Below are 23,341 nucleotides of genomic sequence, written 5' to 3'. Positions count from 1 at the left end.
GCTCAGTAATGCAGTGAGCCATTTTCAGTGCATAGAGTCTGAATTGTTTGTTGAAGTAAGCTTCTAATGAGGTTTAATTATAAATGGGAAAAGGTTTTCTAGTTTATAATGACAAGTGAGTGGTATCATGGAATAGATTATTCCAATTTTCTTAAAAAGCTAAAAATTAAATAGATGTGGAATAATAACATCTTAATGCTTCCTCAGGTCTGTAATTGGTTTTCAGTCTTCAGCTGTCAATATTAGTGTCAATATTCTTAATTGAAAAAGTATAATTTTCACACAAATGAAAATGTCATATATTCATATTAACTTTCTGTAGCTAGACAAAAAGATGAAGAAATTATACTTTACAGCAGATACTTTATTGTAATTATCTCTTAGGAAACTCCAGCTAGACAATGTCAGGTACAAACAACCAGATCTACATGTGAAGAGTTCAGTTATCTATTTTATTGCTCATGCCTATTTCACAGATTTGGCAATTGGTGTCAGTGCACTGTTTGTGGCAGTTTGCACATGGGCCAGGAATGAAATGCTATCGGTTCAGACTGGTTCTCCAAAACTGGTAGTAAAAAATGCTACCGGTTTGGGTGAACTGGTATATTTCTGATACTCAGCTGGGTGACACTCAGCTGTGACATGCAATTTATATTAGCTAGAATCATTGGATTTTTTGCTTTCTAGCTAATCTAAATCATGTGACATAGCGGATTCCCCGCCCCCTTGCTGTTCTACTTACTTTTGCAGACTCAGAAAGCTTCAAAATGTTTCTTTTTTAGCACTGCGTGGGCGCACCTCAGGAGGTGTAGATCTGACCTGCCTCTCGTTCCTTGGAACCTTATCTGTTTATTCACAGGCAATCTGGAGATATATTAAAGGTAGAAGAAAATAAAGTAGTCAGCTTGAACTCTTCCCATGTGGATCTGTTTGCTTGAGCTTGACAATATCATGATCTTGGATAACAATGGTTGGATAACAATTGGTTCACAATGATCATTCATAAAAGTAGGTGGAATCCAACAAATCTGAAGGATGATAATGATTGAATGTACATAAGACATTTGACAGGAAATTGTGAAAAACATTTTTTATATTTGCTGTTTCTTGCATGAATATGTGATCAGATTTAAATGCCCTACAATTAACTATAGTAAATATCTTTATACATTGCAAAAATAATATTTTTTTTAAATGAAAGGGATAAAAGTGAATTTTATTAGTGTATAAATGATAATTTGCTCTGCATTCTTGCAAATACAATGAAATTCCTACCTGAAAAAGATTAGAATTAATCTACTTAGTCGTCTTATTAGTTGTGAAAAACTTGTAACAATTTATTTCATTTCCAAAATATCTTTGATTCTTACTTTTTTTTTCAGTTGGTTCTAAACTAACATAACAGAATTCCTTTTGAAGTCTGATTGATTTGGTTGATCTTTGGACTACAGAATTTCCCAAAGGTAGATAATAATTCAGACAAGAATAGGGCTTCTGTTTCAGCCTAGTAGTGCTGATCTTTCTTTCTTTGTTTATATATTGTTCAAACACAGAGAAAAACAAACAAAACCAATGTTGTTTTTCAAACACAACTCAATTTCACTATCCTTATCTGTTCCTTTGTTTCTCTGTCTCCAGTTATCATACAGACAAGCATTAGTCTCACATATAGACTACTTTCATTGGATATCCACATCTAAAAGATTCAGCAACAAGCCCACATATTCACATAAAAATTCCATGATTCAGACCTAATTTATCATTCACTTTTTTAAAATCAGAAGTTATGCAATACTCTTTATGTTGCACATTCACATATTGCTCAATAACCCATTGACAAGTAACAATTTGCTATATGTATGTATGTATGTATGTATGTATGTATGTATATTTAGATTGCAGAAAACATGATTTCTGTAACAGAATTGTCTATGCTTGGAATGCATTGCCTGACTTTGTGGTCTCTTCTCATAACCCCAAAAGCTTTACTCAAAATCTATCCACGGTTGACCTCACCACATTCCTAAGAGGACTCTAAGGGGCGTGCATAAGAGCACAAACGTGCCTACCATTCCTGTCCTATTGTTTCTTCCCCGATATATATATATATATATATGTTTATATTACCTTGTTTCTCCTCATATACATGTTTATATATTATATAATCCTTTATGTAATGCTTGTATATATTGTTACAACAAATAAATAAATAAATAAATAAAAATAAATAAATACAGAACAAAAGTACATTGTCCTTCCAAAATTTTTCTTCTTGTAACTTCCCGCACTTTGTTGACCAGACCTACTTACTCTAAAGTAAGGCATATCAACAAAGTCTCTTGTTTTGCATATAGTAATTCCACACACTGATAAAATGCTGCATTTTTTTCCCAGACTGTTCCAAGCAAGTCATCTTTTTTGTGTTCTTTTTCATCCCTTCTGTTGAGAATTATTCTACTTTCAATTTTTTTAATGTGTCATATTCTTGCTCGTTATTTTCACTGCTTTTGCTATCTTTCATGTCCATTTTCAATAATCACCATAGTTACTCAGATCACAGATACTTTCCTGCTTGAAAGGTTTTTTTAAAATGAATCCTATAATTTTACATAGGTTATGGTTTATTATCAAAATAAATATGATATCAAATGTATCATTAAAAATGATACATTCAAGTCAATTGTCTTCAGGGACTATTCCATGACATGAAAATAAAGAAAGAAAATAGACAACTTATATAGAAACTCTGCAAACCATGCTGAAGTCAGAAATCTGAAGAAAATTGATGAATCACATTGCTAGTATTTACTAACATTGCATGTAGCAGTTCACTAATGGGAACTGAGAGTATGTGCTTGACAATGTTTGTATAACAATGAAGAGATGAAAATGACTTGCTCCTCTGCTGGATATGAAAACTAAACAATTTGAGAGTGAAAGAGCTGAATTATTTATACCTAGAGATATTAAAACTAAATAAAAAGCCATATACCATTTCATTTATCATTTCTGAACTCTCCTTTCTTGTAGAGCAGCAATTTTATAAAACAAGATTGCAGAAGTATCCAAATGACATGAGTAAGAAAAATTATGGGATAGAACATACTTTGTATTTTGATACTTTTGCATTAAAGTACTTACAAATTGTTAATTAGTGTCTTTTTAATCCTTTTTTTAAAAAAAATTGTATTCATGAGAGATTTTTTCCAATGTCTTATACACTTAACAGATATTAAAACTAACTTGGGATAAGGCCACTTCAACATAAAAAGCTCTAACAAATAATCAAAATGCCATGTTTGACAGTTTTCCTCCATTATCTGTTTCTCCAAACTAGAGGCAGAACTTTCTCCTTCCCCTTCCATAATAGATGTGAGTCCACTGGCATCCTATGTTAGATCATACTGGTCCTAATGCAGAAGATTATCAAAGAATTTGTAGGCACCTGTTCAGCCACTTCCTTTCTGTGTTTCCTGCTTCAGTTAATTTTACTTTAATTTTGCCCTTGTATTTTATTCTAAATTTCACCCTTGTTCTGTCTGAATATATAAGGTATTAATATTAAGCTTCTAAAGATGATGGAAAAGAAATGGGACAAAAGTGGTATTCAGAAGGTTCAGACCAGTTTTGGAGAACTGGTAGGGGAAGTTTTGAGTAGTTCGGAGAACCAATAAATACCACCTCTGACTGACCCTGCTCCCATCTATTCTCTGCCTCCTGAGTCCCAGTTGAGTGGGAGGAAATGTGAATTTTGCAGTAACCTTCCCGTGGAGGGGCAGGGAATGGAGATTTTATAGTATTCTTTCCCTGGACTGGGGTGGGAATGGAGATTTTACAGTATCCTTCCTCTTCCATGCCCACCAAGCCACACTCACCAAGCCATGCCATGCCCACCAAGCCATGTCCACAAAACTGATAGTAATTTTTTTTAAATCCCACCACTGAAAAGGGAGATTACCAAGGTTATGAAACAAAGGTTTGATGCACTTAAGATGGCGCCGACGAAGGCTGCCTCGGTGAAATGCTCTCTAAATGCTCTCAAAGCATTGCTTGATAACAAAACAAAGCATTCACACACATACCTTTTTCAACACAAACTAGGAATTAGAAAGGTACTTAATTGAATGTTTTAGATGGCAATTCTGCAACTCCGCTAATTGGGCATGTATAGCTGAACTATTCAGCTATACATAGCAGAACTAAGGGCAAGTATTGCAAGTGTAAAAAACAGCTACTCATTTCCCAAAGGTACTTTCCCATCCCTGATCAGAATCCTTAATACATAATTCAAGAGTTGAAAATAGCTTCTTTATTTGTTTTACTACTGAGCACAGCTCTCATACGCATTTCTTTCTATAAATGAAAAGCTAGCATCTTGAAGAATCAGATGGTTATTAGATTTTACATGACATAGCCTTCATATTAAGGAAGATTCTATTTTACTCATTTCAAGATTATGAATTGATTTCCTAGTTGTATATACACATAGAAAAAAATATTAAATTTTGGAACAGCATCAACAGCTCAGAGGTTTCCAAGCAGAGAATATTAGCATTGGGGGAAGAAAATTTTGAAGGAAAGGACCTGCTAATAACAATGAGAAAAGGAGAAAAATGATTCATCCTACTCTTGTCTGCTCTTCAAGAGGCCTGTATCCAAGTGTTGTGGTTATTATTTCAGTCTGAATGAAATCATCTGAAATCCAAATTACCAATTTTCTAAAACAAAACCTCTAACTTCTGTCAACATTTTTCTTATCTCACATTATCAAAATATAATACTCTTTGTGCCTTGTTAGTTTAGAATTTATATAAAAGATCTAGAATACATACATTGTTTCCTGATCTATGATATATTAATATGAACATAGATGATACCAATATATGGAATACACATGACAGAGATAAAGTAAAGTAAAGAATTGTAGGATGGATAGAGACACCTAGGATAAACTGAAATGAATACATATCAGATGTATATTCCAATGCCTTGAACCATCTAGCACCACTCCATTATTGGAACAATATAAGACATGAACCAGGGGTAAAATCTAAAAATTTTCCCTAGTGATTCTGTGGGCGTGGCTTAATTGGTGGGCATGGCTTGGTGGTCAGATGACTGGGTGGGCATAGCCAATAACAATAAATAATAAAAATAATAAACAAAGTATACAAAACAATAAGAGGTACCAAAAACCAACTTTCACACTTTACACACACACAACACAACACAACTGACTCACACACAATGTAAAAGCAGCTGTACTTCACCCAAAATGGTCCCTGAAACATGCAGGAACCTTACACAGCCACAAAAAGCTCAAAAAACAGCTTTACACACACACAACACCACACAACTGACTCACACACACACACACACACACACACAAAATGCCACATACAGCTTTGTGAGATTTTGTGTGTTTATGTAGCTAGAGTGAAACACTACAGAAACACACCAAATCTCAGAAAGCTGCACAAATATTTTATTTTATTATTTTATTTTATTTATATTTTTTAGATCAGGGGTCTCCAACCTTAGTAACTTCAAGATTTGTGGACTTCAATTCCTAGAGTTCCTCAGCCAGCAAAGCAGGCAAATTGAGTTGCTGACTGAGATGGATTTCAGACAGGCAACTTCAGCTGCTAGCTGATGCAACTGATGTAAAGCATGGCTTTCCCAGCCGGAAAGGAGCAGTAAAAGGTAAGTGCTTCATCGCAGCCCAGAATCTCTTAAAAGGAAGTTTTCTACAAACTCTTCGGCCAAAGAGGTTGTTAAAAAAAACGTTTAAAGGGTTCTGACGATCTCAACTGAGCCATGGGATCCTCAAAGGCTTTTTTTTAACTTTTAAAGACATGTTTTCGGCTGAAGAAAAACTGCTTTTAAAAGTAAAAAAAAAACACCCTCTGATGATGGCACAACTCAGCAGAGGAAGGATGCAGAGCCAGGGATTTTTGCTACCAGTTCTCTGAACCACCAGCTGCCATCACTACCGGATTGGGCGAGCCGGTCCAAACTGGGAGCATTTTACCCCTGACATGAAGTATTACTTTTAATTTAATTTAATTTCTGACTCAATGCGAATTAGGAAGGTGATGGAATAAATGGCCTAATTAGCGTCTTCAAGTTCTATGATTTTATGGATATTATTTTTATACTAGGTTTCTAAGACTGAACTCTTGCATGTAAGTAATATGTATATTCTCCTTCTCCTTGGGAGAAAAAGCATATAAAGAAGGATTACAAAGTATGATGAATATACTCAAAATTAGCATTAATCAATTTTTCCCCATCAATTCTTAATACGAGTCCTATGAGTTCCTGTTACTTTCCAATTTCATAATAAATCACTGCTCAAGTGTATGTGTTAATTTGGGCAAGTGGGATTCTTTACACAATACTCCAATACTTCTGCCATCTTCCTTGTTTTTTTTTCCCTAATATCTTAATTGGGACATATTTGAGGTTCTTTTCATAAAAAAGTATATTTTTAGCTCAGGGCTGAACAGTAGAATTATTTGTGTTCTCTAAGCTTGGTTGTTTGCTTGCAGATGCTTCATTATCCAACGAGATATCCTCATCAGTGCAGGTTCAGGATTTTTTTTCTGGTTTTCAATCTGCTAGAAAAGATAGAATTTAGGAACATTGTGGCTGGAAGGGAGCCATATCAGTGCCACCTGCACCATAGCTTATGTGTTAAATTAAATTAAAATAATGGCAGGAAAAATAGTTTATTTTGTATACATTTTTGCTGAAGAACTTTCCTACTACACATGATTTTATGTATTTTCCCAAATATGTACTTATTTTTAATTAAGCTATTAATTAGCTTAATTAATGAAACTGTCCATAGCATAGACAGTACAAAATCTTTAGTGCAACATCTGTTATCCATGCCATGGCAACTTGGACGGAAGGGTCATAATATTTTATCCCACCAACAGACAAAGTTTTTCTCCCTCACACTTACTATGCAGGAAGGAGAAAGTATAGGGGAAGGATTATGGTAGAGACTTTGGAGATCAGTCTGAAGATTAAAAAAAGGTCTATTTGTCCAGGTAACATAATATTTTTGTAACATTAAGTTACAAAGATTTACGCAGATCCTTGTGTCTTTTTTCTTTTACCCTTAGTGTAGTTCATTGCCTTTCTATTTTTTCCTGGGTTTTTGGTTTTGGCTTCTGTTTGTAGATATCATTATTAATTCAGGATTGTCTTCCTTTCTGGTAAATACAATACATTGTTTTTGTGGTATTTCTTTTAATTCACTGTTATGAAATGCTGTAATAATGATACTGAGATTTTTTAAAAATCCTTTTATTCAAGAAAAAAACAAAGGAAGATGAGCCCAAACTAGTTAAAGCAATCTGCACCACTTTGGGTTTTAAACATCTACTTCTCCTACAACATTTAATTCCCAATTTTATTGATTATGAACTCCAAAGGGGAATAAGCTTTTACAGACACAAAAATCTGACATTTCAGAGCAAAAAGGCTCTGTGGATCAATATGTCCGCAGAATCCTTGTACCAGCACAAACACAGCCATTCAAAATATCCCAAGTTTTGATTTGATTTTCTTTCATTTTTCATATCATCCTCTACTGTATCTATATCTGTCTCAAATTCAAGGCAGGTAAAATTTCCTGACCTGTGCATCACTTTCTTTATCAAAGTGATAAAATCATAATAATAGTAATCCAATCTACAATTTCAAAAAAGCCAACTATGACTTTATAAACACCTACCTCTCATTTCTTCACTGGCAAAAACTATTCTCAACCTGTATCACTGCTGAAGATAGCTCAGGCTGTTAAGGGGCCGGGATAGCTCAGGCTGTTAAGAAGCCTGTTATTAGAACACAGTAGCCTGCAATTACTGCAGGTTCAAGCCCGGCCCAAGGTTGATTCAGCCTTCCATCCTTTATAAGGTAGGTAAAATGAGGACCCAGATTGTTGGGGGGGGGCAATAAGTTGACTTTGTAAAAAAATATACAAATAGAATGAGACTATTGCCTTATACACTGTAAGCAGCCCTGAGTCTTCGGAGAAGGGCGGGATATAAATGTAAACAAACAAAAAAAAGACCACTACAAAGTTTTCCTACTCAAAGTCAATAGAGTCATTTAACTCTATGTACCACTAACCACCACCAAAATCAGGAAAAACAAATTACCCATATCAATAAAAAAAGCTTCAATCCAAAAAAAAATCCCTTTGGAGAAAAAACAAAAAGGGGCATGTAGCAAATTTCAAAAACCGCTACAGAGATATATGCAACCAAATAAAAATCGAATGCACAAATTACCACACCAAGCAAGAAGAAGACCTTCTGCACACAAATTCCAATCGTGCTTTTTATAATTTTGTGAATAACAAACTTAATGTTTCGAGATCCATCCCACCACTAAAAGAATCTAATGGCAAAGAAAATAATGATGAAACAGTTAAAGCAAACCTCTTTAACACATTCTTCGGCTCAGTCTTTGTCAACAGCAATGGCTCAAACCCGAAATTTCCCAACCGCACCAACAACAACCTAACACATATAGATTCCACTGAAGAAAATGTTGAAAAAGCTCTTCGCAATTTAAAACCATCCCTATCTATAGGACCTGATGGACTATGTGCATACTTCTTAAAAAAGCTTTCCACTTATATAGCAAAACCCCTAAGCATAATCTTTGAAAAAACCTTCACGACCGGTTCCCTTCCCAAACTTTGGTCACTAGCCACGGTCATCCCTGTCTTCAAAAAAGGAGACCCCAGCTTAGGTGAAAATTACAGACCAATCTCTCTATGCTGTGTTATCTGTAAAGTTATGGAATCCATCATCAACCAATACATTACCCTCCACCTAGAAACAAACAATCTACTCTCTAATAAACAATTTGGTTTCAGAAAAAAATTATCATGTAACTTACAACTTCTTCACTGCAAAAACATATGGACTACTAATCTTGATCAAGGCAAAACAATAGATGCAATTTACATAGACTTCTGTAAAGCTTTTGACTCAGTAGTACACGACAAACTTCTCCTAAAACTAAAATCCTATGGCATCTCCGGACCCCTCCACAATTGGATAACTGCTTTCCTGTCAAACAGACAACAAGTGATCAAAATAGGCAGTGCCCTATCAAATCCTGTTCCTGTCAATAGCGGCATTCCCCAAGGCAGTGTTCTTGGACCAACACTCTTCATATTATACATTAATGATCTCTGCGACCATATTAAAAGTAATTGTGTTCTCTTCGCTGACGATGTCAAACTATTTAACACTACCAACAATAAAAAGACCTTGACTTTGTGTCAGAATGGTCTAAAACCTGGCAACTCCAAATCTCAATGAGCAAATGCTCTGTCTTACACATTGGAAAAAAGAATTTGAACATTAAATACAAACAGCAGGGCTGTTGCCACGCAGCAAGGAGCCAGGTACGTGATCAACAAGCCCACCTGCATCCTACGCCCCCACTTCACGTAAAGGGATTCACAACCGGCTATCTGAGGAACAGTGGCCTCCATCGGCTCCAGACTCTCTCTAATAACCACCGCCACCCCTCCACCCCTACCTTGGGCCCTCGGCTGATGAAATGCCCGGAAACCCGGTGGGCACATCTCCACCAGGGGAACCCCCCCTTCAATGCCCAACCAAGTCTCCGAAATGCCCACAAGGTCCGCAGCCCCCCCCCTGTATAAGATTGTAGATCAGGGGGGCTTTATTCACTACGGACCTACTATGAGACATGGTTTTAAACTTTTGCCCTTTCAGCCACTGCATATTTCCATTCTCTCTCTACCATAGGAAAAAGACCTCAGCCAGGTCCTGGAAAATTGAAGATTGCAGATTTATTATTCCATCTATTGGAGTGTTGTGTTCATGTTTTTTTCTTCTCTCTCTCTCTCTCTCTGTGTGTGTGTGTAAAGAGCTAAGCTCCTCAATTTGTGTTTTGATCTAGATTGGGATCCTATATATTTCTTCTATTAAAACTCAAATTAGCATAATTGATTGCATACATCCATGACCACATTGTGAATACTATTTTATATTGGGGTGAAATGTTTGTCTGCCCAAATACTTTGGGTTATATTTTTATAGTAAATAATATATACAAATATTATATGCTGTTTTATTCTCAGCATAGCCTTAATTCTCTCACTGAACCCCATGAGATGCCAAGAGATGTCAGAAATATTGTACAAGAGGATTTGGATGGGATTTGTGCTTCTTGAGCGGCATTTTGCTAAAGTCCCTTTTCTAGTTAAAGCAAAATGAAAATGAACAACTTGAGGCAGTATAGCCCACATGAAAGTAATATTCATGCAGAAAATGTTGCTTGTTTCAAAGGCCTATATAAATGTAGGCAAAAATAAAGTATCACTTTCACTGATAAGCTGATAGGTAGCTGGATATCTGCAGAAATAGCTTTTAATATTTGATACATATCTAATACATATCTCTTTTATCTTATTTTCTTTGCCTTTCATGGTAAGTTATTTGAATGCTATGAAATATTTTTTTTTTAAAAAGATAATTTGAGAAGAAGAATAAATGTTTATTTAATTCATGTTAAGTAGAATCTTAATCTATTCTGGTGAAACATAAATGAGAGAATTGTGATAGCCAGAATATTGTTGTGACAAACCTACTATCCTTGATGCCACTAACAATTATTTGTCATCACCTGAACTTAGATCCCCAATTCCTAAAATATGCTAAGATACGACAGTAAGAGAAACACTTGGACATAAGGAATATTTTATTGGTGGACATTGTATAATAATTAAAAATGCATGATCCAGGTTAAGAAAATGTCAGTTACTCATGGCCTGAAACTATTGAAATAGAATGCTAAACCAGATACGAGGCTTTCATCTAATCCGGAACATTCTTCTAGTTTCTGAACTGAATTTGAAGAAACCCTTTGATGTTGGTACTCTGAGCAATGCTTTTTACTTTTTTCCAGCAACCGGGAAAATCGATGGCTTAAGCACAATAAGCATACATAAAGTACATTCAGTGTGAAAGTACAGTTGTGCCCAGTCCTTGGGTCTCTACTTAAGGAAATCTTACCTCCAATATCTATGAATTATTCTCATCATACTATAATATTTTTAGCCATCACTGAAGTAACTTCAAAGACCTGATGGTCATTCATCAAAAAGCCAACCTTTGTACATTTATCAAAGAATGATTTCTCTATACATTTTAAAGCAAATTTTAGTTTTCAAAACTGAATCCCTGTTGTTTTATTTAGTTTCCATGGTTTTATGTTTTATGACAGTATGATTAACAATTTAGTTCCACTACCATTACAAACAATATGTAAGATATTCCATATGGTGGCTGCCGACAATTCTACTGATCCTTCAATAGGCAAGAAATAAGCACCTGTGGCTATAATGATAGATAGTAACAAACTATGTAACTATTGAGTAATGCAGGTTATGTATAACTTTCAAAGATAACTTTAGCATTTGTCAATATAAATATAAATCTTATTTAAGACCAAAATTTAGCTATGGTACTGTTGACCATTTTTTTTTACCTAAAGGGAATAAGAAGAAAGCAAAATCAGGTATGTTTAATCTTCTTTTAATGTCTTCTTCCATTAAAGATTTTAGAGGAAAAAAATTCCTCTAGATTTGCTAGAAAATAAAAACACAAATTTAAGCACTCTTTTTCTCTGATTGGCATCCTAACATCCTAATACATTATGTCATAACCTGTCCAATAAAGTAGTGTTTATTAATTACAGAAATTAATATAATCACATTATTAGATATTAAACATTAAAATAAATATATCATTTCAAAATGTTCTAGGAACAATCTGTGAGCTCCAAGAATGGAACCAAGAGTTTGAGTTTTCTTTGTTCTCATTTATCATAAGAAATAAAAATATGGCTGCTGATGTTACCATGCAGAGGGGAGGGGGAAATCTGAAGTTGGAAAGACAGAGTTATAGTATAAATATGGAATATAAGAAAAATGACACAGAAAACTCAACCTATGAAAAATGAAATGAATTAACTTCATATTAACATCCTGGACATGAATGGTTTGGAACTGTATGCCTATTCCATCCGAACCCAGTCCCCAGGCTGGTCCAGGGTGGCAAGGACATGCGAAACCTGGGCCCCAAAGAAACAAGCGCAGGGAAGAACCCTACCCAGAAGCAAAAGGAATAAATCAAACAACTGTGGGCCACTCAGACGTATGTGATGCTGATAAATACCATGTCACCTATAGAGGGGATTCCTTGCAGCATGGAATTAGACATGGAGTCCTTCTTCATCATTGTATCATGGCAGATTGTAAGAATGAAGGCGCTGGCTCTGAGCTATATTTGGTGGCCAAACTTGGACAGAGACATTGCAGAATGGGTAGCGCCATGCACACAGTGCCAGGAAACCCAGCCAGCTCCACCCCGGGCACCCATCAGAGAGTGGGAAATCCCTAAGAGTCCATGGTCATGGATACATATTGACTTTGCTGGGTCGATGGGGGACAAGTGTTTCTAATTATCGTTGATGCATATTCAAAAAGGCTAGAGGTAGTGATAATGTCCAGTCTGACCACAGAAGCAATTCTCTCGCCCCTTCTGTTCAACATCTATATGAAGCCGCTGGGTGAGATCATCAGTGGCTTCGGTGTGAGGTACCAGCTGTACGCTGATGACACCCAGCTGTACTTTTCCACACCGGGCCACCCCAATGAAGCTATCGAAGTGCTGTCCCGGTGTTTGGAAGCCGTACGGGTCTGGATGGGGAGAAACAGGCTCAAGCTCAATCCCTCCAAGATGGAGTGGCTGTGGATGCCGGCATCCCGGTACAGTCAGCTGAGTCCACGGCTGACTGTTGGGAGCGAGTCATTGGCCCCGATGGAGAGGGTGCGCAACTTGGGCGTTCTCCTGGATGAACGGCTGTCTTTTGAAGACCACCTGACGGCCGTCTCCAGGAGAGCTTTCCACCAGGTTCGCCTGGTGCGCCAGTTGCGCCCCTTCCTAGACCGGGATGCCTTGTGCACAGTCACTCACGCCCTCATGACGTCTCGTCTGGATTACTGCAATGCTCTCTACATAGGGCTCCCCTTGAGGGGCATCCGGAGGCTTCAGTTAGTCCAGAATGCGGCTGCGCAGGTGATAGAGGGAGCCCCTCATGGCTCCCGCGTGACACCTATCCTGCGCAGACTGCACTGGCTACCTGTGGCCTTCCGGGTGCGCTTCAAGGTTTTGGTGAACGTCTTCAAAGCGCTCCATGGCATAGGGCTGGGCTATTTATGGGACCGCCTACTGCTACCAAATACCTCTCATCGACCCGTGCGCTCTCACAGACAGGGACTCCTCAGGCTGCCGTCGGCGCGACAGTGTCGTCTGGTGACGCCCAGGGGAAGGGCCTTCTCTGTGGGGGCTCCCGCCCTCTGGAACGAACTCTCCCCAGGACTCCGTCAACTTCCGGACCTCTGAACCTTTCGTCGCGAGGTTAAAACTCATTTATTCATCTGCGCAGGACTGGGTTAGTTTTTAAATTTATGGGTTTTTAATGGGTTTTTTATTATTTATCCTAAATTTTTAATCTCGGCCAATTGAATAAGTTTTTTAATTGTATTTTAATTGTATTTATATTGTAATATTATTGTGTATTTTTATCTGGCTGTGAACCGCCCTGAGTCCTTCGGGAGAAGGGCGGTATAGAAATTTAAATAATAAATAAATAAATAATAAATAAATAAGGGCATTCAGAAAATTGTTTGCAACCCATGGGCTACTGAACGTCCTTGTCCCTGACAATGGGCCACAGTTGAGTCATTTCTAGGAGAGCAAGGAATCAGACCTGCCGTGGTTGCCCCATTTAATCCAGATAGAAATGGTCAAGCAGAATGAATGATGAGACTGACCAAAGAAACACTCATCAGAATGGGCCCCAGTAACTGGCAGGAAAAGATCAACAAATTCCTCTTAGCCCAACATATCACACCCAGCAGAACAATAAAAGTCTGGCTGAGCTATTAATGGGCCGGAGACTAACATTGTTGGACCAGTTGCATCTACCATTACCACCCAGAGATACCCCTGAACTCAACCCAATAACTAGGGAGTTCAAAGAAGGGGATTTGATGTTTGCCCATAATTACACAGGCTATCCCACTTGGGTATAAGCAAGGGTAGTAGCCATAACAGGGCCAAAGTCATACTAGGTAGAACTTGAGGATGGCAGGTATGGAGGAGGCATATTTACCAACTCCGAAATAGACTAGGGGAGACCTGACTAAGGCAATCCAAAAATCCAACAAGACCAGAATCTTGGGAAGCTACTAAGTGAGCCTCCGGCCCAAGGAGCATACAAAACAACAAGTGGAAACCCATACAATAAAAAACTGTCCCTAGCTCCAAACAACACAGAGACCCTAGATTCAAACCCCCTGAGCGAAGACCGCAAACATTTATCTGAGGAACCAGGAGTCCAGCATCAAGATCCAGGAACTGAAGAAGGAAAGGCCAGGGAGGAGTTCGCTACACCCATGGGAGTGTTCCAGGAAGTTCCTTCTGAGGACTCAGGAGCAGCAGCAGGCATGACTGCACAGGTTGCCACTGCTGGAACAAATGAACCATGCAGGTCCAGTCACACCCTGAAGCACCCCACCTATCTGTGTGACTAGGTTGCCTAATTACAAATATGATTGGTTGTGCTCTAACAGGAGGGGAGGGGTGTTACATACGGACGTATGGAGCACCCATTTGCATGCCCAACACTGATTGATGAATCTAGCAGTGGGAAAAATAAACCACTGTCAGTGGCCAGCAAGACTGCCAGGGCTCTTTAAAAAGAGAGCTCCGGCAGCCTGCCCTCCCCTTGCTCCTGATCGCGGCTGGAAATAAAGTGCTGAATGGACTACAGCATCCCACGTCTTCTATTCACACCCCTATCTAACAGGCTTAATACTGACAAGACTGAATGGCTTCAACTGTTTGTCTCTCCCAGATCTGGAGGTACTTCACTGTTGATTCTCAATGGGCTTAAGCATCTCATCTGAAGTTTGTGTATAGTCTGGTGGTCCTCTGGTGGTTCCTAATGTTGCTGGTTTCTATAAATCACCAGCAAATGTAGAACATGAAAATTAATTTAGTGGGCAATGTTTTGGCAAATTTTCTTCTACACTCTGAAGTTTAGTATTTGTAGAATAGAATAGAATTTTTATTGGTCAAGTGTGATTGGACACACAGGAATTTGTCTTGGTGCATATGCTCTCAGTGTAAATAAAAGAAAAGATATGTTCATTAAGAACCACAAGGTACAACACTTAATGATAGTCATAGGGTACAAATAAGCAATCAGGAAACAATCAATATCAATATAAATTGTAAGGATACAAGCAAAAAATTTACAGTCATACAGTCATAAATGGAAGGAGATGGGTGATGGGAACAATGAGAAGATTAATAGTAGTGCAGACTTACTAAATAGTTTGACAGTGTTGAAAGAATTATTTGTTTAGTGATGGCGTTAGACATTGTTCTTGTATCTAATTCTTCTCGTGTGCAGTGCTCTATAGCATCATTTTGAGGGTAGGAGTTGAAACAGTTTATATCCAGGATGTGATAGGTCTGTAAATATTTTCACAGCCCTCTTTTTGACTTGTGTAGTATACAGGTCCTCAATGGAAGGAAGGTTGGTAGCAATTGTTTTTTCTGCCGTTCTAGTTATCCTCTGAAGACTGTGTCTGTCGTGTGGGGTTGCAGAACCAAACCAGACAATTATAGAGGTGCAGATGACAGACTCAATAATTCCTCTGTAGAACTAGATCAGCAGCTTCTTGGGCAGTTTGAGCTTTCTGAGTTGGCGCAGAAAGAGCATTCTTTGATGTGCTTTTTTGATGATGTTTTTGATGTATATTCATTTTAGTTGTATATCAAAATACAACTCTAGAATTTCATTAATATATAATAAAGATAGAATCTATGTAATCACATTGTACTTTTGATTTAAATTGGGAGAAAAATAAACCTACCTTAAATCTGAACATTCAGAATTAAGTTATTCAAAGTATTCTCATCTAGTCTAAGACATAACAAATGACCTGAATCAGGCAGCAAATCATGTAGAAAATTACGTAAGTATTCCTCCCTATTTTTGGAAGCAAAATTAAAAAATATAATCATAAAAGCAAAATAAATAGTAAATAATCTGTTATTGTTTCATGGCACTCTACATCTGTTTCCTGATGTGGCATCTCAGGCTGCCTAACAAAAGGATCAGCCTTTTTCCACACTGATTTGTAAAGTCAGCCATGTTTTATGTTACATTACAAACAAAAGTTTGCAGCATCCAAAGTTTTGCAGTTCATCAGAAAATAGCTAAGACTTTCCAATGTTTTCTTACAATTCCTACTTGAACTGCAGAATGGAAATAGACTTAGCATGTGACTCCTTTGGGTTAATAAAAAAATTTGGGTAATGTGTAACAGACATATTAGCAGACATTCCATGAGGGCCAATGATAAAACAGGCATCACACTATTGCAATACACTTTTGCAGTAGGCTTTTTTGCAGTAGCAAAGCTACATTATACCTTTTTAGTTTGTCCTGATCCCACATGCAGGTATATGAAAAGGGGTATTAGTGCTATTGTAATAATACAACATTCATTTCAACATTTTGATGAAAATATCAGATCCTGCAGGCTTCTTTGATGAATACAAAGAGTGTTCAAGATGTAGATATTACAATGTACTGTGCAAAACTGAATCAGCTTGTATCTTAGGGCAGTAAATCAGACAAGATTATCTCCCAGAAAATCATGGCAAGGATGGTTGAGAAAGCAATCAAAAACTCAATATGAGTTGGAGATTGTCAGAATAACGTAGCAATGATATGATGACAATGATGAAGGCAATGTAGCTAAGAAGAAGTGTTGGAAATAGGCCAAGCTGAAGCCTGTACAAAACAGAATCCATGTATATCAAAGTGGAACTGAAATTTGGACAAAAGTGGAACTGAATTTTCTTACTGTTATGAAAACTTTACTGAAGGATGAAACATATGTCATATTTTAAAGTTTCTATAATTATCTTAACTTGGAAGGAAGACAAGGAAAATCATTTCTGCCAGAAGGTAAATTAGTGGTTCCAGGAAGACTGACTGTTGCTAGGCTTATTCCCATCAGATTCCCCCAAACCCTGTCTTTCCCTTATTAGGTACTTCAGGCCAAACCTTCTAACTATATTGTTAGTTGTTTTTAGCCTATAATTTTGCGTTTCCCTGAGTTTAGGGCCAATTCACGAGAGAGACTGATTGAACGTGATCATTTAAAACTTGTTGACAAATAAACACTGAAAAGAAATGCATATAGCATTACCTTGGCAAACTGCATTGTGGGATTAACATTCCTTTAAATTTAAGTTCTAGGCATTCATTGCCTCACTACTTGCCAAAACAGAGTTTTTTTGTTGTCCAAAGAATGTTTCCATTAAAACCCCACATTTAAAATTCTAATAAGATGCTGGATCTCATTCAACACACACAAAAATTGTATCGCTCTAGTTTAATTTGAACACAATTAGTGAAATGGCCCATTTTATTGTGATGTCAGTTCCAATTAATGAAAAGCATCCATTTAATATTATAAGACAGAAAGGCTTAAGTTAGTGTCATTCCAAATTCTATAAAATGTAGTTACTGAGTATGCATTTAAATGTTTCTTTGTTCTTACTTAAATAGCATCTCACCTGCAGTAATATTATCCCAATGGCAATATTTGGGAATCTGTTATTAAATGTCCCATATAATTGAATATTTGGAGAACTGTATTTAGCATATTGAAGCCATATGGCAGTGTAGTTTGTTCCATTGCCTCTTCAGGAAGAAGTATAATATTAACATATTTTTCATATTTAGGCATGTATACTAAAGAGTCCCTGCTATTTGCTTGGAAATACAAAATGTAGAGTGTCCTTTTTAAAAAAAATAGCTGCTAGTTTTTTAAGGAATAGAGTTCTTTTTCTATTGCCTCAGGATAGATTGTCTGAGCATATCTATGCATATCTTTATCTGCATTACTTACATCTATCTATATGTCTATCAATCTAATCTATTAATTTATCAATCAATGTTTAATTATACTTAGAATTTGGAAAGCGTACTAGGTGAAGGCAGGTGTTTTTTTTTGGGTGGGGTGAGACATATATTCATTTTCTTGAAGTAAGTCCCACTGAATTCTCAAGGGGATACTTGTGAGGTAATAGGGTAAAAGGTATCCAACCCTTCCCGTACTAAGTTTTATTCATTAAATAAATAACGATAGTTTAAGTGCTGTCTCTTAAATAGATTATTGCTATTCATATATTAACTATCTGAGGGTCTTTCTTAAAACTGTTAGTTATGTAAGCATAAATGAAGGCAGATACAGATACTCCTCCCATTATTTATCAAACTGTTACATTCACATAGCTTATCAAAATTTCTGAATCTAGATGGTTGGAGACCAAGTCCACTAAATGATATTCTGCAGCGGGAAAAACCAGTTTTCTTGAAAATAAACTGAATTGGTTTATAATTAATGAATAGTAAATATTCACAAGCTCAATTGCCCAGAAGTTTAAAAGTCCAGAGCGAACTGAAAGATTGGAAGTCATGGGTGAATAAAATTATATTCAGAACTTTCTGTTACAGCCTGTCAACCTGTTCCTACAGTCTTTCAAAGAGACCTGGCCATAAGCAATAGCAATAGCATTTAGACTTATATACCACTTTACAGTGCTTTACAGCCCTCTCTAAGCAGTTTACAGAGTTAGCATACTGTCCCCAAAAATTTGGGTCCTCATTTTACCCATCTTGGAAGGATGGAAGGCTGAGTCAACCTTGAGACAATTTAGCTCTTCTGTTTGATCTCTGTGTCAGTTCCTTTAAACACTGAGTATAGGAAGGTAAAACTTGCCTAAACTTCCTTAGCTCAGATTGGCATTAAAGATTTGTCTGACAAAAAAGGGATAATAAAGGGCACAGAATTGTTACTAGAATTGGCTCAGTTTTTTCTACGGAATTAAAATTCAGAAGTGTGAGTTTCAAAAGGGAGGTTGAAAATCCTACTCCATTGATGGGTGTTTCAAATGCTTTTCTCCATTTACAACTGATTGATTGATTCCTTTTCTCACTGCTAGAAATCGCCGACAGACACCTTCGCCCCAAAATAAAAAAACACACATAAACTTTATCATAACTAATTTACCAATATTCTAACATGGCACTATTCTAACATCTGCATTACATACCTTGAAAGTCCGTATTTAATTATGATGATGCTATTTTGCAAATGGGGGAAGGAAGTAAAGTTAGCTATATAAAAGTTAAGCAGGACATATAGAGCTGAAATTAAATATAAACAAATACTTAAGTTGGCTAATATTTTTAAAAGCAATGTTGGAAGTCTGAAGTTTCACCCAATATATTTTCAGAGACAATAATCTGGTTATGGTAAACATATTGATATTAATTTCTACAACAGGCCTGTCTATTGTGCCTGATAGCATTGTGAATGAAATGTCAGAAAATTCTCGTTCAGTTACTGTGTTTTGTTCTGGCCTTTTGATCCCAAATCCCATAGTTTGAAGTCTTAGCTATTCTTTCTTAGATGACAGTTCTAAGAAGTTTTCATGTAAGAATTGGTGCTTTTATCTGGTATTTTTGCTTGCAATGCCATTCTCAATTAATGGAATTATGGAAATCCTTTCAAGTGAACCTGTAAGGTTGATTTATCCTGAAGAAATACTACTAAATCTCCAAATCTCCAAATTTCTTCAGTTTCTAAAGAAAAATATCAGGTTTATGTCTCTTCAGCATATAGGTGATATTAATCCAACAACAGCAAAAATAAAAACACGTCTCTCGTGTGATATTTTCATTTATTTTTTTGCCCCTAGATTGAAGGCTCTGCCACTTTTTGTTGCTGTCACCCTGCAACCAAAGGGAACATTAGGACAGGAACGGTAGGCACACTGGTGCTCTTATGCATGCCCCTTACAGACCTCTTAGGAATGTACTTATACTATACTTTAACAACTGTAGTTTTCTCACAGAGGAAAAAGTCTTTTTTTTCCTATGAAGCCATAATTACAAAGGAGATTTCCCTTCTCATCATTTAAAAGGACCCAGCTTCTTCTTGTATGGCTTACCACATGTGGATCAGGCTTCCCCAGGTATGTTTAACAATATTCAGCAGTATTTGTGTTAAGGTTTTTATTACAGGAAACTGATAGTTCTAGTCCTCCATGACCATTATGGTTTCAAATGATATTTATTTATTTATTTATTTATTTATTTATTTATTTATTTATTTATTTCTCAAGTATGTATTAGGTAATACATATAAGTATAAGCATGAATTGAATACATAAAATGAATACAATTATTAAAAGGAACATTAGGACAGGGACGATAGGCACACTGGTGCTCTTATGCACGCCCCTTACAGACCTCTTAGGAATGGGGTGAGATCAACAGTAGACAGTCTAAGGTTAAAATTTGGGGGGGGGGGTTGGGATGAAACCCTAGAGTCAGGTAGTGCATTCCAGGCATTGACCACTCGTTGCTGAAGTCATATTTTCTATAATCGAGTTTGGTACGGTTTATCTTAAGTTTTTATCTATTGCGTCCTCGTGTATTGTTGTGGTTGAAGCTGAAGTAGTCATTGACAGGTAGGACATTGTAACAGATGATTTTTTGAGCTATGAAGGCGATGCAGTTCTAAATTTTCTAAGCCCAAAATTTAAAGTCTGGTGGCATAAGGTATTTTGTTGTGAGCAGAGGAGTAGAGGACTCTTCTTGTGAAATATTTCTGGACACGTTCAATGATATATTTAGTTTGTGGGTGTTTGGTGGTGGATTTTTTGGAGTTTTTGCCTGGTATGGTCAATGATCAGTCAATGTTAACTTAATTAGTCAATTTCAATAATAAATCAATATTTAGCAAATAATTAATCAGTAAACAAATTAATTAATCAATAACCATTAATTACAATTAGGTTCTGTTTCTAAAGAATTTTGAAATTCTACAAACATTGTTGAAAACATTATTGAAATTATGTTTACTTAATATTTTTTCAATAGTTTCTAATGAGATTTCAACTGTTACATTTAGATATTTACTCTCATATAATGTTTAGTCATTGAAATTTGCCTGCTTTAAATATATTAATATGTTCATAAAGAAGGATGACTGATGATGATGATGAAGTTGATTGGAAAAGAAAACAAGAGAAAGAAAGAACAAATATTCCCAAATTTCTCAATGAAGTAAATAATTGTGTAAGAAATAAGTGAAGAAAGCAAACAGGTACAATTGTTACACTTGGTATATTTTGTTCCTGAATTCAAGTCCTAATTTTAATAGAAATCTCAAAATGATTCAGACTTTGTTTATGATTTTCAAAAATAAAACAAAATCAAAACATTTTCACCTTTCTTACTGTCGTGTAACATTGGGTTTTCAACACACTTTATCTAATTTATGTATCTGGTAATGTTCAATGAAGTTTCTTAAAAGTGCAAGGTGTTTTTAATATCTTTTTGCTAGTTTAGTTTTTAAAATGTCCATAAATAAGCTTTACTTTTGAAATTATTATTTTTTTTCAATTTTCAGGAATATACCTTATTTTTCTCTTTATTTTTTATCAGTAAAAGGTTAATGAAAGCAGATGTTATATGATGTTCTCTTCTCTGTAAAGTCTGGTTAGATTACAACACGCAAATTCTCTTCCAATACAATTGGTATATGAAAACTTTTATAGCTTTATCTACTGCATTCCAAACTGAAGAATTTGAGGAAAATGACAGTCTGAAATAGAAGAATTAAAAAATAAATGAAACAAACGCTTAAAAATAAAACAAAAAAGATAGACAAAATTATACTTGAATAAAATTCTCCATAATAATATTTTGAAGCAGAGAGACTGAGCACATATCAGAAACTTTCTTAAAGCTCTTTGGATGACCCCAATGAGTCTTTCATCATGATTTTTATTTAAGACACAGAGAGAGAGAGAGAGAGAGGGGGGGGGAGGGAGGGAGGGAGAGGGAGAGAGGGAGAGATTTTGCCAAGTAATCATTTATAAAATATGGCTGAAAGTAAATAAAGTAAACTTCTAGGTAGGATGTTTTATTATACTTTAAGCAGGAAGTGAGGACACAATAACTAAATTGTCAAAACAAATACTGTACCAGTATATGTAAAATGCTTGCAGTTAGTTCTGCTGTAGCTGCCATTATGTTTACAATGCTATCTGGAAACTTTCCATTTAATAATTTCAATGTATTCATTGAAAAGTCTGGAATTTTTGTAGCTCATCTCAGTGACAAACAATCAGAACCCACCATGTAAATCAAGCAAATGTCTACCTTAGGCAATATATGTCAGCATGCACAAATGCAGCCACAAGTTATAATTAATTCCTGGATTTAGAAAACAGTAACAAACACAATTGTATTTGTTGTCTTGATTTGTTTTAATGTGTTTTAGTCTGTTTCCAAGAACAAAATGTACTCTTCACTGTCACCACTTTCATAGATATTAATAGCTGGTCAGATTTTAATTCATTAATATACTATTTGAGGCCAAGTCTTTATATTTTATAAGCCCTTGTAGGCTTTGGGTGTGAATTCTTATTCATTCTCAAAAAGTATCATTGAATTCTAAATTAATAAATATATTGACATTAGCTGTATTAATTTCATTTAATGAATTTTAATTAAATTAAATCAATTTTAATTTTTGTCCTGGTTTCATGCATGTTTTCTCATAATCCTATTTTTTTGTCATGTGACCACCAGCCAAAGACAAAATATGATCATCAGAAGCCAAAAGTTATGCACTTCTTCTAAATACAACAGCTTGTCACATGCAACAGCTACACGTAATAAATATGTGATTTGAAGAAATGTTGCATTGTATCTCTAAATAACAACATTCTGTTCAGTTGCGAACACAAATGCTATAATGGTGTTTCATCTACCAAACCTGAAGTAATAGGTAGGAAAACAATACAAGAGAAAAGAAACAGATCATCCATTTTCTGTTTTTCCTTTTATCCCATAGTATAAATTGCTGGGCAGTCAGCTCTAGATATGGCTGCCACCTGAAAACTGAGAATTTTTTTGATTTATGAAGTATCTGAAGATCAGAAAAAGCAAAAGGCGTTACTTCCCCAAAAATATTTTTCTTCTTCTTGAAATAGGCTCATGGAAGAAAGCTCACAGCCTCTAGCTTTTCACAGATATCCCAAAAATATATTAAAGAAATTTAAAAAGGAAATTCTCATTAATAATTTATATGGATAGTATGTTCTTA

This window comes from Ahaetulla prasina, chromosome 8 (genome assembly GCF_028640845.1).
Source record: "Ahaetulla prasina isolate Xishuangbanna chromosome 8, ASM2864084v1, whole genome shotgun sequence".
In the NCBI taxonomy this organism is placed as follows: domain Eukaryota; kingdom Metazoa; phylum Chordata; class Lepidosauria; order Squamata; family Colubridae; genus Ahaetulla; species Ahaetulla prasina.
This window is presented reverse-complemented; position numbering follows the sequence as displayed.